Below are 17,887 nucleotides of genomic sequence, written 5' to 3'. Positions count from 1 at the left end.
ACCAGGTCTTGCTCTGGCAGGTGTGTGGTCAGTCTCACCAGGTCTTGCTCTGGCAGGTGTGTGGTCAGTCTCACCAGGCCTTGCTCTGGCAGGTGTGTGGTCAGTCTCACCAGGCCTTGCTCTGGCAGGTGTGTGGTCACTCTCACCAGGCCTTGCTTTGGCATGTGTATAGTCAGACTCACCAGGCCTTGCTTTGGCAGGTGTGTGGTCACTCTCACCAGGTCTTGCTCTGGCAGGTGTATGGTCAGTCTCACCAGGTCTTGCTCTGGCAGGTGTGTGGTCAGTCTCACCAGGTCTTGCTCTGGCAGGTGTGTGGTCAGTCTCACCAGGTCTTGCTCTGGCAGGTGTATGGTCAGTCTCACCAGGTCTTGCTCTGGCAGGTGTGTGGTCAGTCTCACCAGGTCTTGCTCTGGCAGGTGTATAGTTAGACTCACCAGGCCTTGCTCTGGCAGTGGCTGCTGTCCTTGGTCCTGATGCACCTGGTGCTGGTGCTGATGGTCACTGCTGGATCAGGTGTCTGGTGCTCCTGATGCCGACTCTTGAATCCTCTGGATTTGGGGGGATTATTCTCCTGATGCTGCTGCTTCTAAGATGCTTTTTTCTATCATTCCTGCGTCACAGGGATGCTGGGGAGCTGTGCAGATAATGAGGGAGGAGAGAAGGGAGGAGGAGAGAGCTGGGAAGGCAGCAGACAGGGGAGGAGGAGGAGGAGGCAGGCGCAGCTTCTGGACAAAACACAACAGGCACAGTAAGCAATGGAGGCAGTCACATAAAGACCTGGAAACACAAGCAATACATCCCTATGGGAAAACAAGGAGACACAGACAGAGAGGTGAAAAATACAGAATGCAATAAAGGAAAACATAGGGGATAGATAAACAAGTAATAATGCTTAGTGGCTTATACAAGGACAGCAAAATACCGACAAAGGAGAGATGGCAGGTACATGTGTGATAAGGGGCAAGAAACACCATTGGCGGTCATATGCCCACATGCAGGGTCCCCCATACATCTGCCCCCTGTTCCCTATCAGAGGTCATGCTCACAGAAATATCTCAACAGCTTTGAAAATGTCCTTTGTATTATGTCCATCATCAGTTACATCCCTATAACTGCAGCCATCAGCCTTCATAACCCAGGGGCAACTGCAAAGGGCAGGTGGGTTTTATAGGGGATGTACACTATGGAGACCCCTCCACGAACGCTGCAGCCAAGGGTTATACTGGGATATGAGCGGAGAGTGGTCGTCCTCCCCGTCACTGATGTCTGAGGAAACAAGTATCCCCCAAGGGGGCTAACTGTGGGAGGTGCAGAGGTGGCAGGGGTGATGGCCACTCTGCTACATACAAAGTACAGTTTTCTGTAACCCCTATACTGTGCCATCATTGCTTATTCTCTCAATATTTTATCATTACTGTGTGAAGTATTACGGTCTATTCTACCTGAGACATTAGTGTTTATTATCCCTGTACTGTGACATCACTGTGTGTATTATCCCTATATTGTGACATTACTGTGTGTATTATCCCTGTACTGTGACATCACTGTGTGTATTATCCCTATATTGTGACATTACTGTGTGTATTATCCCTGTACTGTGACATCACTGTGTGTATTATCCCTGTACTGTGACATCACTGTGTGTATTATCCCTATATTGTGACATGACTGTGTATATAATCCCTGTACTGTGACATCACTGTGTGTATTATCTCTGTACTTTGACATCAATGTGTTTATTATCCATGTACTGCGACATCACTGTGCGTATTATCTCTGTACTGTGACATCACTGTGTGTATCATCCCTGTACTGTGACATCACAGTGTGTTTATTATCCCTGTACTGCGACATCACTGTGTGTATTATCTCTGTACTGTGACATCACTGTGTGTATCATCCCTGTACTGTGACATCACAGTGTGTTTATTATCCCTGTACTGTGACATCACTGTGTGTATTATCTCTGTACTGTGACATCACTGTGTGTATTATCTCTGTACTGTGACATCACTGTGTATATTATCCCTGTACTGTGACATCACTGTGTGTATTATCTCTGTACTGCAACATCACTGTGTGTATTATCCCTGTACTGCGACATCACTGTGTATATTATCCCTGTACTGTGACATCACTGTGTGTATTATCCCTGTACTGCGACATCACTGTGTGAATTATCTCTGTACTGTGACATCACTGTGTGTATTATCTCTGTACTGTGACATCACTGTGTGTATTATCCCTGTACTGTGACATCACTGTGTGTATTATCCCTGTACTGTGACATCACTGTGTGTATTATCTCTGTACTGTGACATCACTGTGTGTATTATCTCTGTACTGTGACATCACTGTGTATATTATCCCTATACTGTGACATCACTGTGTGTATTATCTCTGTACTTTGACATCACTGTTTATTATCTCTGTACTGTGACATCACTAATTATTATCTCTGTACTGTGACATCACTGTGTGTATTATCCCTGTACTGTGACATCACTGTGTTTATTATCCCTGTACTGTGACATCACTGTGTTTATTATCCCTGTACTGTGACATCACTGTGTGTATAATCCCTGTACTGTGACATCACTGTGTGTATTATCCCTGTACTGTGACATCACTGTGTGTATTATCCCTATACTGTGACATCACTGTGTGTATTATCTCTGTACTTTGACATCGCTGTTTATTATCTCTGTACTGTGACATCACTAATTATTATCTCTGTACTGTGACATCACTGTGTGTATTATCACTGTACTGCAACATCACTGTGTGTATTATCTCTGTACTGTGACATCACTGTGTGTATTATCTCTGTACTGTGACATCACTGTGTGTATTATCCCTGTACTGTGACATCACTGTGTTTATTATCACTGTACTATGACATCACTGTATGTATTATCCCTGTACTGTGACATCACTGTGTTTATTATCCCTGTACTGTGACATCACTGTGTGTATTATCTCTGTACTGTGACATCACTGTGTGTATTATCCCTGTACTGTGACATCACTGTGTGTATTATCTCTGTACTATGACATCACTGTGTGTATTATCCCTGTACTGCGACATCACTGTGTTTATTATCCCTGTACTGCGACATCACTGTGTGTATTATCTCTGTACTGTGACATCACTGTGTGTATTATCCCTGTCCTGTGACATCACTGTGTGTATTATCTCTGTACTGTGACAACACTGTGTTTTATCCCTGTACTGCGAAATCACTGTGTGTTTTATCCCTGTACTATGACATCCCTGTGTTAATTATCCCTGAACTGTAACATCACTGTGTTTATTATCCCTGTGCTGCGACATCACTGTGTGTATGATCTCTGTGCTGTGACATCACTGTGTTTATTATCCCTGTACTGTGACATCACTGTGTTTATTATCCCTGTACTCTGACATCACTGTGTGTATAATCCCTGTACTGTGACATCACTGTGTGTATTATCCCTGTACTGTGACATCACTGTGTGTAGAATCCATGTACTGTGACATCACTGTGTGTATTATCCCTGTACTGTGACATCACTGTGTGTATTATCCCTGTACTGTGACATCACGGTGTTTATTATCCCTGTACTGTGACATTACTGTGTGTATTATCTCTGTACTGTGACATCACTGTGTGTATTATCCGTGTACTGTGACATCACTGTGTTTATTATCCCTGTACTGTGACATCACTGTGTGCATTATTTCTGTACTGTGACATCACTGTGTGCATTATCCCTGTACTGCGACATCACTGTGTGTATTATCTCTGTACTGTGACATCACTGTGTATATTATCCCTATACTGCGACATCACTGTGTGTATTATCCCTGTACTGTGACATCACTGTGTGTATTATCTCTATACTGTGACATCATTGTGTGTATTATCTCTGTACTGTGACATCACTGTGTGTATTATCTCTGTACTGTGACATCACTGTGTTTATTATCCCTGTACTGCAACATCACTGTGTGTATTATCTCTGTACTGTGACATCACTGTGTGTATTATCACTGTACTGTGACATCACTGTGTGTAATATTTCTGTACTGTGACATCACTGTGTGTAATATTTCTGTACTGTGACATCACTGTGTGTATTATCCCTGTACTGTGACATCACTGTGTTTATTATCCCTGTGCTGTGACATCACTGTGTATTATCCCTGTACTGTGACATCACGGTGTTTATTATCCTTGTACTGTGACATTACTGTGTGTATTATCTCTGTACTGTGACATCACTGTGTGTATTATCCCTGTACTGTGACATCATTGTGTTTATTATCCCTGTACTGCGACATCACTTTGTGTATTATCTCTGTCCTGTGACATCATTGTGTTTATTATCTCTGTACTGTGACATCACTGTGTATTATCCCTGTACTGTGACATTACTGTGTGTATTATCCCTGTACTGTGACATCACTGTGTGTATTATCACTGTACTGTGACATCACTATGTTTATTATCCCTGTACTGTGACATCACTGTGTTTATTATCCCTGTACTGTGACATTACTATGTGTGTCATCCCTGTACTGCGACATCACTGTGTGTATTATCCCTGTACTCTGACATCACTGTGTTTTTTATCCCTGTACTGTGACATCACTCTGTATTATCCCTGTATTGTGACATCACGGTGTTTATTATCCCTGTACTGTGACATCACTGTGTGTACTATCTCTGTACTGTGACAACACTCTGTGTATTAAACCTGTACTGTGACATCACTGTGTATTATCCCTGTACTGTGACATCACGGTGTTTATTATCCCTGTACTGTGACATCACTGTGTGTATTATCTCTGTACTGTGACATCACTGTTTGTATTATCTCTGTACTGCGACATCACTGTGTGTATTATCTCTGTACTGTGATATCACTGTGTATATTATCCCTGTACTGCGACAACACTGTGTGTATTATACCTGTACTGTGACATCACTGTGTGTATTATCTCTATACTGTGACATCACTGTGTGTATTATCTCTGTACTGTGACATCACTGTGTGTATTATCTCTGTACTGTAACATCACTGTGTGTATTATACCTGTACTGTGACATCACTGTGTGTATTATCCCTGTACTGCGACATCACTGTGTTTATTATCTCTGTACTGTGACATCATTGTCTTTATTATCTCTTTACTGTGACATCACTGTGTGTATTATCCCTGTACTGTGACATTACTGTGTGTATTATCACTGTACTGTGACATCACTATGTTCATTATCCCTGTACTGTGACATCACTGTGTTTATTATCCCTGTGCTGTGACATTACTGTGTGTGTAATCCCTGTACTGCGACATCACTGTGTGTATTATCCCTGTACTGTGACATTACTGTGTGTATTATCCCTGTACTGTCAAATCACTGTGTGTATTATCACTGTACTGTGGCATCACTGTGTTTGTTATCCCTGTACTGTGACATCACTGTGTGTATTATCTCTGTACTGTGACATCACTGTTTGTATTATCTCTGTACTGTGACATCATTGTGTGTATTATCTCTGTACTGTGACATCACTGGGTTTATTAATTCTGTACTGTGACATCATTGTATGTATTATCCCTGTACTGTGACATCACTGTATTTATTATCTCTGTACTGTGACATCACTGTATGTATTATCCCTGTACTGTGACATCACTGTGTCTATTATCCCTGTACTGTGACATCACGGTGTTTATTATCCCTCTACTGTGACATCAATGTGTGTATTATCTCTGTACTGTGACATCACTGTGTATTATCCCTGTACTGTGACATCACTGTGTGTAATATCTCTGTACTGTGACATCACTGTGTGTATTATTTCTGTACTTGGACATCACTGTGTATTATCTCTGTACTGTGACATCACTGTGTATTATTTCTGTACTGTGACATCACTCTGTGTATTATCCCTGTACTGTGACGTCACTGTGTGTATTATCTCTGTACTGTGACATCACTGTGTATTATCTCTGTACTGTGACATCACTGTGTGTATTATTTCTGTACTGTGGCATCACTGTGTGTATTTTCTCTGTACTGTGACATCATTGTGTGTATTATCCCTGTACTGTGACATCATTGTGTGTATTATCGCTGCACTGTGACATCACTGTGTGTATTATCTCTGTACTGTGACATCACTGTATTTATTAACCCTGTGCTGTGACATCACTGTCTCTTATCCCGGTACTGTGACATCGCTGTGTGTATTATCCCTGTACTGTGACATCACTGTGTCTATTATCTCTGTACTGTGACATCACTGTTTATTATCCCTGTACTGTGACATCACTGTTTATTATCCCTGTACTGTGACATCACTATCTGTATTATTTCTGTACTGTGACATCACTGTGTGTATTATCTTTGTACTGTGACATCACTGTGTATATTATCCCTGTACTGTGACATTGCTATGTTTATTATCTCTGTACTGTGACATCACTGTGTGTATTATCTCTGTACTGTGACATGACTGTTTATCATCCCTGTACTGTGACATCACTGTGTTTATTATCCCTGTACTGTGACAACACTGTGTGTATTATTTCTGTACTGTGATATCACTGTGTTTATTATCTCTGTACTGTGACATCACTGTGTATTATCTCTGTACTGTGACATCACTGTGTGTATTATCTCTGTACTGTGACATCATTGTGTGTATTATCTCTGCACTGTGACATCACTGTGTGTATTATCTCTGTACTGTGACATCACTGTGTATTATCTCTGTACTGTGACATCACTGTGTGTATTATTTCTGTACTGTGACATCACTCTGTGTATTATCCCTGTACTGTGACGTCACTGTGTGTATTATCTCTGTACTGTGACATCACTGTGTATTATCTCTGTACTGTGACATCACTGTGTGTATTATTTCTGTACTGTGACATCATTGTGTGTATTATCCCTGTACTGTGAGATCATTGTGTGTATTATCTCTGCACTGTGACATCACTGTGTGTATTATCCCTGTACTGTGACATCACTGTATTTATTAACCCTGTGCTGTCACATCACTGTCTATTATCCCGGTACTGTGACATCGCTGTCTGTATTATCCCTGTACTGTGACATCACTGTGTCTATTATCTCTGTACTGTGACATCACTGTTTATTATCCCTGTACTGTGACATCACTGTTATTATCCCTGTACTGTGACATCACTATCTGTATTATTTCTGTACTGTGACATCACTGTGTGTATTATCTTTGTACTGTGACATCACTGTGTCTATTATCCCTGTACTGTGACATCACTATGTTTATTATCTCTGTACTGTGACATCACTGTGTGTATTATCCCTATACTGTGACATCACTGTGTGTATTATCTCTGTACTGTGACATCACTGTTTATTATCCCTGTACTGTGACATCACTGTGTTTATTATCCCTGTACTGTGACAACACTGTGTGTATTATTTCTGTACTGTGATATCACTGTGTTTATTATCTCTGTACTGTGACATCACTGTGTGTATTATTTCTGTACTGTGACATCACTGTGTGTATTATCTCTGTACTGTGACATCATTGTGTGTATTATCCCTGTACTGTGACATCATTGTGTGTATTATCGCTGCACTGTGACATCACTGTGTGTATTATCTCTGTACTGTGACATCACTGTATTTATTAACCCTGTGCTGTGACATCACTGTCTCTTATCCCGGTACTGTGACATCGCTGTGTGTATTATCCCTGTACTGTGACATCACTGTGTCTATTATCTCTGTACTGTGACATCACTGTTTATTATCCCTGTACTGTGACATCACTGTTTATTATCCCTGTACTGTGACATCACTATCTGTATTATTTCTGTACTGTGACATCACTGTGTGTATTATCTTTGTACTGTGACATCACTGTGTATATTATCCCTGTACTGTGACATTGCTATGTTTATTATCTCTGTACTGTGACATCACTGTGTGTATTATCTCTGTACTGTGACATGACTGTTTATCATCCCTGTACTGTGACATCACTGTGTTTATTATCCCTGTACTGTGACAACACTGTGTGTATTATTTCTGTACTGTGATATCACTGTGTTTATTATCTCTGTACTGTGACATCACTGTGTATTATCTCTGTACTGTGACATCACTGTGTGTATTATCTCTGTACTGTGACATCATTGTGTGTATTATCTCTGCACTGTGACATCACTGTGTGTATTATCTCTGTACTGTGACATCACTGTGTATTATCTCTGTACTGTGACATCACTGTGTGTATTATTTCTGTACTGTGACATCACTCTGTGTATTATCCCTGTACTGTGACGTCACTGTGTGTATTATCTCTGTACTGTGACATCACTGTGTATTATCTCTGTACTGTGACATCACTGTGTGTATTATTTCTGTACTGTGACATCATTGTGTGTATTATCCCTGTACTGTGAGATCATTGTGTGTATTATCTCTGCACTGTGACATCACTGTGTGTATTATCCCTGTACTGTGACATCACTGTATTTTTTAACCCTGTGCTGTCACATCACTGTCTATTATCCCGGTACTGTGACATCGCTGTCTGTATTATCCCTGTACTGTGACATCACTGTGTCTATTATCTCTGTACTGTGACATCACTGTTTATTATCCCTGTACTGTGACATCACTGTTATTATCCCTGTACTGTGACATCACTATCTGTATTATTTCTGTACTGTGACATCACTGTGTGTATTATCTTTGTACTGTGACATCACTGTGTCTATTATCCCTGTACTGTGACATCACTATGTTTATTATCTCTGTACTGTGACATCACTGTGTGTATTATCCCTATACTGTGACATCACTGTATGTATTATCTCTGTACTGTGACATCACTGTTTATTATCCCTGTACTGTGACATCACTGTGTTTATTATCCCTGTACTGTGACAACACTGTGTGTATTATTTCTGTACTGTGATATCACTGTGTTTATTATCTCTGTACTGTGACATCACTGTGTGTATTATTTCTGTACTGTGACATCACTGTGTGTATTATCTCTGTACTGTGACATCATTGTGTGTATTATCCCTGTACTGTGACATCATTGTGTGTATTATCGCTGCACTGTGACATCACTGTGTGTATTATCTCTGTACTGTGACATCACTGTATTTATTAACCCTGTGCTGTGACATCACTGTCTCTTATCCCGGTACTGTGACATCGCTGTGTGTATTATCCCTGTACTGTGACATCACTGTGTCTATTATCTCTGTACTGTGACATCACTGTTTATTATCCCTGTACTGTGACATCACTGTTTATTATCCCTGTACTGTGACATCACTATCTGTATTATTTCTGTACTGTGACATCACTGTGTGTATTATCTTTGTACTGTGACATCACTGTGTATATTATCCCTGTACTGTGACATTGCTATGTTTATTATCTCTGTACTGTGACATCACTGTGTGTATTATCTCTGTACTGTGACATGACTGTTTATCATCCCTGTACTGTGACATCACTGTGTTTATTATCCCTGTACTGTGACAACACTGTGTGTATTATTTCTGTACTGTGATATCACTGTGTTTATTATCTCTGTACTGTGACATCACTGTGTATTATCTCTGTACTGTGACATCACTGTGTGTATTATCTCTGTACTGTGACATCATTGTGTGTATTATCTCTGCACTGTGACATCACTGTGTGTATTATCTCTGTACTGTGACATCACTGTGTATTATCTCTGTACTGTGACATCACTGTGTGTATTATTTCTGTACTGTGACATCACTCTGTGTATTATCCCTGTACTGTGACGTCACTGTGTGTATTATCTCTGTACTGTGACATCACTGTGTATTATCTCTGTACTGTGACATCACTGTGTGTATTATTTCTGTACTGTGACATCATTGTGTGTATTATCCCTGTACTGTGAGATCATTGTGTGTATTATCTCTGCACTGTGACATCACTGTGTGTATTATCCCTGTACTGTGACATCACTGTATTTATTAACCCTGTGCTGTCACATCACTGTCTATTATCCCGGTACTGTGACATCGCTGTCTGTATTATCCCTGTACTGTGACATCACTGTGTCTATTATCTCTGTACTGTGACATCACTGTTTATTATCCCTGTACTGTGACATCACTGTTATTATCCCTGTACTGTGACATCACTATCTGTATTATTTCTGTACTGTGACATCACTGTGTGTATTATCTTTGTACTGTGACATCACTGTGTCTATTATCCCTGTACTGTGACATCACTATGTTTATTATCTCTGTACTGTGACATCACTGTGTGTATTATCCCTATACTGTGACATCACTGTGTGTATTATCTCTGTACTGTGACATCACTGTTTATTATCCCTGTACTGTGACATCACTGTGTTTATTATCCCTGTACTGTGACAACACTGTGTGTATTATTTCTGTACTGTGATATCACTGTGTTTATTATCTCTGTACTGTGACATCACTGTGTGTATTATTTCTGTACTGTGACATCACTGTGTGTATTATCTCTGTACTGTGACATCATTGTGTGTATTATCCCTGTACTGTGACATCATTGTGTGTATTATCTCTGCACTGTGACATCACTGTGTGTATTATCTCTGTACTCTGACATCACTGTATTTATTAACCCTGTGCTGTGACATCACCGTGTATTATCCCGGTACTGTGACATCGCTGTGTGTATTATCCCTGTACTGTGACATCACTGTGTCTATTATCTCTGTACTGTGACATCACTGTTTATTATCCCTGTACTGTGACATCACTGTTTATTATCCCTGTACTGTGACATCACTATCTGTATTATTTCTGTACTGTGACATCACTGTGTGTATTATCTTTGTACTGTGACATCGGTGTGTATATTATCCCTGTATTGTGACATCGCTATGTTTATTATCTCTGTACTGTGACATCACTGTGTGTATTATCCCTATACTGTGACATCACTGTGTGTATTATCTCTGTACTTTGACATCACTGTTTATTATCCCTGTACTGTGACATCACTGTGTTTATTATCTCTGTACTGTGATATCACTGTGTTTATTATCTCTGTACTGTGACATCACTGTGTATATTTTCCCTGTACTTTGACATCACTGTGTGTATTATTTTTGCACTGTGATATCACTGTGTGTATTATCTCTGTACTGCGACATCACTGTGTTTATTATCCCTGTACTGTGACATCACTGTTTATTACCGCTGTACTGTGACATCACTGTGTGTATTATTCCTGTACTGTGACATCAGTATGTGTATTATCCCTGTACTGTGACATTACTGTGTCTATTGCCTATATACTGTGACATCACTATGTGTATTATCCCTGTACTGTGACATCACTGTTTATTACCTCTGGACTGTGACATCACTGTATTATCGCTGTACTGTGACATTACCGTGTGTATTATCACCGTACTGTGACATCACTGTGTGTATTATCCCTGTACTGTAACATCACTGTGTGTATTACCACTATACTTTGACATCACTGTGTGTAATATTTCTGTAATGTGACATCACTGTGTGTATTATCTCTGTACTGTGACATCACTGTGTATTATACCTGTACTGTGAGAACGCTGTGTGTATTATCTCTGTACTGTGACATCACTGTGTGTATTATCCCTGTACTGTCACATCACTGTGTGCATTATCTCTGTACTGTGATATCTTTGTTTATTATCCCTGTACTGTGACATCACTGTGTATTATCCCTGTACTGTGACATCGCTGTGTGTATTATTTCTGTACTGTGACATCACTGTGTGTATTATCCCTCTACTGACATCACTGTGTGTATTATCCCTGTACTGTGACATCACTGTGTGTATTATCCCTGTACTGTGAGATCACTGTGTTTATTATCCCTGTACTGTAACATTACTATGTGTGTCATCCATGTAATGCGACATTACTGTGTGTATTATCCCTGTACTGTGACATCACTGTGTTTATTATCCCTGTACTGTGACACCACTGTGTATTATCCCTGTATTGCGATATCACGGTGTTTATTATCCCTGTACTGAGACATCACTGTGTATTATTCCTGTACTGTGACATCACGGTGTTTTTTATCCCTGTACTGTGACATCACTGTGTGTATTAACTCTGTACTGTGACATCGCTGTGTGTATTATCTCTGTTCTGCGACATCACTGTGTGTATTATCCCTGTTCTGTGATATCACTGTGTATATTTTCCCTGTACTGCGACATCACTGTGTGTATTAAACCTGTACTGTGACATCACTGTGTGTATTATCTCTATACTGTGACATCACTGTATGTATTATCTCTGTACTGTGACATCACTGTGTGTATTATCTCTGTACTGTGACATCACTGTGTGTATTATCTCTGTACTGTGATATCACTGTGTGTATTATCTTTGTGCTGTAACATGACTGTTTTTATTATTCCGGTACTGCGACATCACTGTGTGTATTATCTCTGTCCTGTGACATCATTGTGTTTATTATCTCTGTACTGTGACATCACTGTGTGTATTATTCCTGTATTGTGACATCACTGTTTTTATTAGCCCTGTACTGTGACATCAATGTGTGTATTTTCTCTGTACTGTGACATCACTGTGTTTATTATCCCTGTACTGTGACATCACTGTGTGTATTATCCCTGTACTGTGACATCACTGTGTTTATTATAGCTGTACTGTGACGTCACTGTGTAATATCCCTTTGCTGTGACATCACTGTGTGCATTATCCCTGTACTGTGACATCACTGTGTGTAATATCTCTGTACTGTGACATCATTGTTTATTATCCCTGTACTGTGACATCACTGTGTGTATTATCCCTGTGCTGTGACATCGCTGTGTGTATTATCTCTGTACTCTGACATCACTGTGTGTATTATCCCTGCACTGTGACATCACTGTGTGTATTATCCCTGTACTGTGACATCACTGTGGGTATTATCCCTGGTACTGTGACATCACTGTGTGTATAATCCTTGTACTGTGACATCACTGTGTGTATTATTTCTGTACTGTGACATCACTGTGTATTATCCTGGTACTGTGACATCGCTGGGTGTATTATCCCTGTTCTGTGACATCACTGTGTGTATTATCTCTGTACTGTGACATCACTGCGTGTATTATCCCTGTACTGTGACATCACTGTGTTTATTATTCCTGTACTGTGACTTCACTGTGTGTATTATCCCTGTACTGTGACATCACTGTGTGTATTATCCCTTTACTGTGACATCACTGTGTCTATTATCCCTGTACTGTGACATCACTGTTTATTATCCTTGTACGGTGACAACACTGTTTATTATCCCTGTACAGTGACATCACTGTGTGTATTAACTCTGTACTGTGACATCACTGTGTGTATTAACTCTGTACTGTGACATCACTGTGTGTATTATCTCTGTACTGTGACATCACTGTGTGTATTTTCCCTGTACTGCGACATCACTGTGTGTATTTTCTCTGTACTGTGACATCACTGTGTGTATTATCCCTGTACTGTGACATCACTGTGTTTATTATCCCTGTACTGTGACATCACTGTGTATTATCCCTGTACTGTGACATCACTGTGTGTATTATCTCTGTACTGTGACATCACTGTGTCTATTATCCCTGCACTGTGACATCACTGTGTGTGTTATCTCTGTACTGTGACATCACTGTGTTTATTATCCCTGTACTGTGACATCACTGTGTGTATTGTCCTTGTACTGTGAGATCACTGTGTTTATTATCCCTGTACTGTGACATTACTGTGTGTGTCATCCCTGTACTGCGACATTACTGTGTGTATTATCCCTGTACTGTGACATCACTGTGTGTATTATCTCTGTACTGTGACATCACTGTGTTTATTATCCCTGCACTTTGACATCACTGTGGTTATCATCCCTGTACTGTGACGTCACTGTGTGTTTCACCTCTGCACTGCGATATCACTGTGTGTATTATCCCTGTATTGTGAAATGATTGTTTATTATCCCTGTACTGTGACATCACTGTGTGTATTACCTCTGTATTGTGACATCACTGTGTGTATTCTTTCTGTACTGTGACATTACTGTGTGTATTATCCCTGTACTATGACATCACTGTGTATTATCTCTGTACAGTGACATCACTGTGTATTATCTCTGTACTGTGACATCATTGTTTATAATCCTTGTACTGTGACATCGCTGTGTGTATTATCCCTGTAATGTGACATCACTGTGTTTATTATCCCTGTACTGTGACATCAGTGTGTGTATTTTCCCTGTACTGTGACATTATTGTGTTTATTATCCCTGTACTGTGAAATCACTGTTTATTATCCCTGTACTGTGACATCACTGTGTGTATTATCCCTGTACAGTGACATCACTGTGTGTATTATCCCTGTACTGTGACTTCACTGTGTTTATTATCCCTGTACTGTGACATCACTGTGTTTATTATCTCTGTACTGTGACATCACTGTGTTTAATATCCCTGTACTGTGACATCACTGTGTGTATTATCTCTGTTTTGCGACATTACTGTGCGTTATCTCTATACTGTGACATCACTGTGTGTATTGTCTCTGTACTGTGACATCACTGTGTGCATTATCTCTGTACTGTGACATCACTGTGTATTATCCCTGTACTGTGACATCACTGTGTGTATTATCTCTGTACTGTGACATCATTGTTTATTATCTCTTTACTGTGACATCACTGAGTGTATTATCCCTGTACTGTGACATCACTGTGTGTATTATCTCTGTACTGTGATATCACTGATTATTATCTCTGTACTTTGATATCACTGTTTATTATCCCTGTACTTTGACATCACTGTGTATTATCTGTATTTTGATATCACTGTTTATTATCCCTGTACTGTGACATCACTGTGTTTATTATCCCTGCACTGTGACATCACTGTGTGTATTACCACTGTAGTGCGACATCACTGTGTGTATTATCTCTGTACTGCGACATCACTGTGTGTATTATCTCTGTACTGTGACATCACTGTGTGTATTATCTCTGTACTGTGACATCACTGTGCGTATTATCACTGTACTGTGACATCACTGTTTATTGTCCGTGTACTGTGACATAACTGTGTGTATCATCCCTGTACTGCAACATCACTGTGTGTATTATCTCTGTAATGTGACATCACTGTGTGTATTATCCCTGTACTGTGACATCACTGTGTGTATTATCCCTGTACTGTGACATCACTGTGTATTATCCCTGTACTGTGACATCACTGTGTATTATCCCTGTACTGTGACATCACTGTGTGTATTATCTATGTACTGTGACATCACTGTGTGTATTATCTCTGTACTGTGACATTACTGTGTTTATTATCCCTACACTGTGACATCACTGTGTGTATCATCCCTGTACTGTGACATCACTGTGTTTATTACCCCTCTAATGTTATATCACTGTGTATTATCCCTGTACTGTGACATCATTGTGTGTATTATCTCTGTACTGTGACATCACTGTGTTTATTATCCCTGTACTGTGACATCACTGTGTTTATTATCCCTGTACTGTGACATCACTGTGTGTATTATCTCTGCACTGCGATATCACTGTGTGTATTATCCCTATATTGTGAAATCACTATGTTTATTACCCCTGTACTGTGACATCACTGTGTATATTCTTTCTGTACTGTGACATTACTGTGTTTATTATCTGTGTACTGTGACATCACTGTGTATATTATCCCTGTCCTGTGACATCACTGTGTGTATTATCCCTGTACTGTGACATCACTGTGTGTATTATCTCTGTACTGTGACTTCACTGTGTGTATTATCTCTTTACTGTGACATCACTGTGTGTATTATCCCTTTACTGTGACATTACTTTGTGTATTATCCCTGTACTGTGACATCACTGTGTATTATCACTGTAGTGTGACATCACTGTGTGTATTATCTCTGTACTGCGACATCACTGTGTGTATTATCTCTGTACTGCGACATCACTGTGTGAATTATCTCTGTACTGTGACATCGCTGTGTTTATTATCCCTGCACTGTGACATCACTGTGTGTATCATCCCTGTACTGTGACTTCACTGTGTCTATCATCTCTGCTCTGCGATATAACTGTGTTTATTATCCCTGTACTGTGACATCACTGTGTGTATTATCTCTGTTCTGTGACATCACTGTGTGTATTATTTCTGTACTGTGACATCACTGTTTGTATTATCTCTGTACTGTGACAACACTGTGTATATTATCCCTGTACTGTGACATCACTGTGTGTATTATCCCTGTACTGTGACATCACTGTGTGTATTATCTCTGCACTGTGACATCACTGTGTGTATCATCTCTGCACTGTAACATCACTGTATTTATTATCCCTGTACTGTGACATCACTGTGTGTATTAACCCTGTACTGTGACATCACTGTGTGTATTATCCCTGTACTGTGACATCATTGTGTCTATTTTCTCTGTACTGTGACATCACTGTATGTATTATCCCTGTTCTGTGACATCACTGTGTGTATTATCTCTGTACTGTGACATCACTGTGTTTATTTTTTCTGTACTGTGACATCACTGTGTATACTTTCCCTGTACTGTGGCATCACTGTGTGTATTATCTCTGTACTGTGACATCACTGTGTTTATTATCCCTGTACTGTGACATCACTGTTTTTTATCTCTGTACTGTGACATCACAGTGTGTATTATCTCTGTACTGTGACTTCACTGTGTATTATCCCTGCACTGTGACATCACTGTGTGTTTTATTCCTGTACTGTGACATCACTGTGTGTATTATTTCTGTACTGTGACATCACTGTGTGTATTATCTTTGTACTGTGACATCACTGTATATATTATCCCTGTACTGTGACATCGCTATGTTTATTATCTCTGTACTGTGACATCACTGTGTGTATTATCCCTGTACTGTGACATCACTGTGTGTATTATCTCTGTACTGTGACATCACTGTTTATTATCCCTGTACTGTGACATCACTGTTTATTATCCCTGTACTGTGACATCACTGTTTATTATCCCTGTACTGTCGCATCACTGTGTGTATTATTTCTGTACTATGACATCAGAGTGTGTATTATCTCTGTACTGTGACATCACTGTGTATACTTTCCCTGTACTGTGACATCACTGTGTGAATTATCTCTGTACTGTGACATCACTGTGTTTATTATCCCTGTACTGTGACATCACTGTTTTTTACCTCTGTACTGTGACATCACAGTGTGTATTATCTCTGTAATGTGACATCACTGTGTATTATACCTGTACTGTGACATCACTGTGTGTATTATTTCTGTACTGTGACATCACTGTGTGTATTATCTTTGTACTGTGACATCACTGTATATATTATCCCTGTACTGTAACATCGCTATATTTATTATCTCTGTACTGTGACATCACTGTGTGTATTATCTCTGTACTGTGACATCACTGTTTATTATCCCTGTACTGTGACATCACTGTGTTTATTATCCCTGTACTCTGACATCACTGTGTGTATTATCTCTGTACGGTGACATCACTGTGTGTATTATCCCTGTACTGTGACATCATTGTGTGCACTATCTCTGTACTGTGACATCACTGTGTGTATTATGTCTGCACTGTGATATCACTTTGTGTATTATCTCTGTACTGTAACATCACTGGGTTTATTATCCCTGTACTGTGACATCACTGTGTGTATTGTCCCTGTACTGTGACATCACTGTGTGTATTATCTCTGTACTGTGACATCACTGTGTTTATTATCCCTGTACTGTGACATCATTGTGTGTATTATCTCTGTACTGTGACATCACT

General features: G+C 39.8%; 1 protein-coding gene across 1 annotated transcript in view; it reads right to left on the bottom strand.

Moving 5' to 3' along the window:
- The window catches only part of CLIP3 (CAP-Gly domain containing linker protein 3), a 53,525-nt gene extending 52,842 nt beyond the window's left edge, over positions 1-683 (bottom strand). Inside the window, exon 1 of the mRNA XM_073641655.1 lies at positions 435-683. The gene's annotated coding sequence lies outside the window, so the exon portion shown is untranslated. The remainder of the gene's footprint in view (positions 1-434) is intronic.
- Between the last annotated feature and the right edge of the window lie 17,204 nt (positions 684-17,887).

This window comes from Phyllobates terribilis, unplaced genomic scaffold (assembly GCF_046119375.1).
Source record: "Phyllobates terribilis strain yellow unplaced genomic scaffold, ASM4611937v1 Scaffold_7__3_contigs__length_470593459, whole genome shotgun sequence".
Taxonomy (NCBI): Eukaryota; Metazoa; Chordata; class Amphibia; order Anura; family Dendrobatidae; genus Phyllobates; species Phyllobates terribilis.
This window is presented reverse-complemented; position numbering and strand designations above follow the sequence as displayed.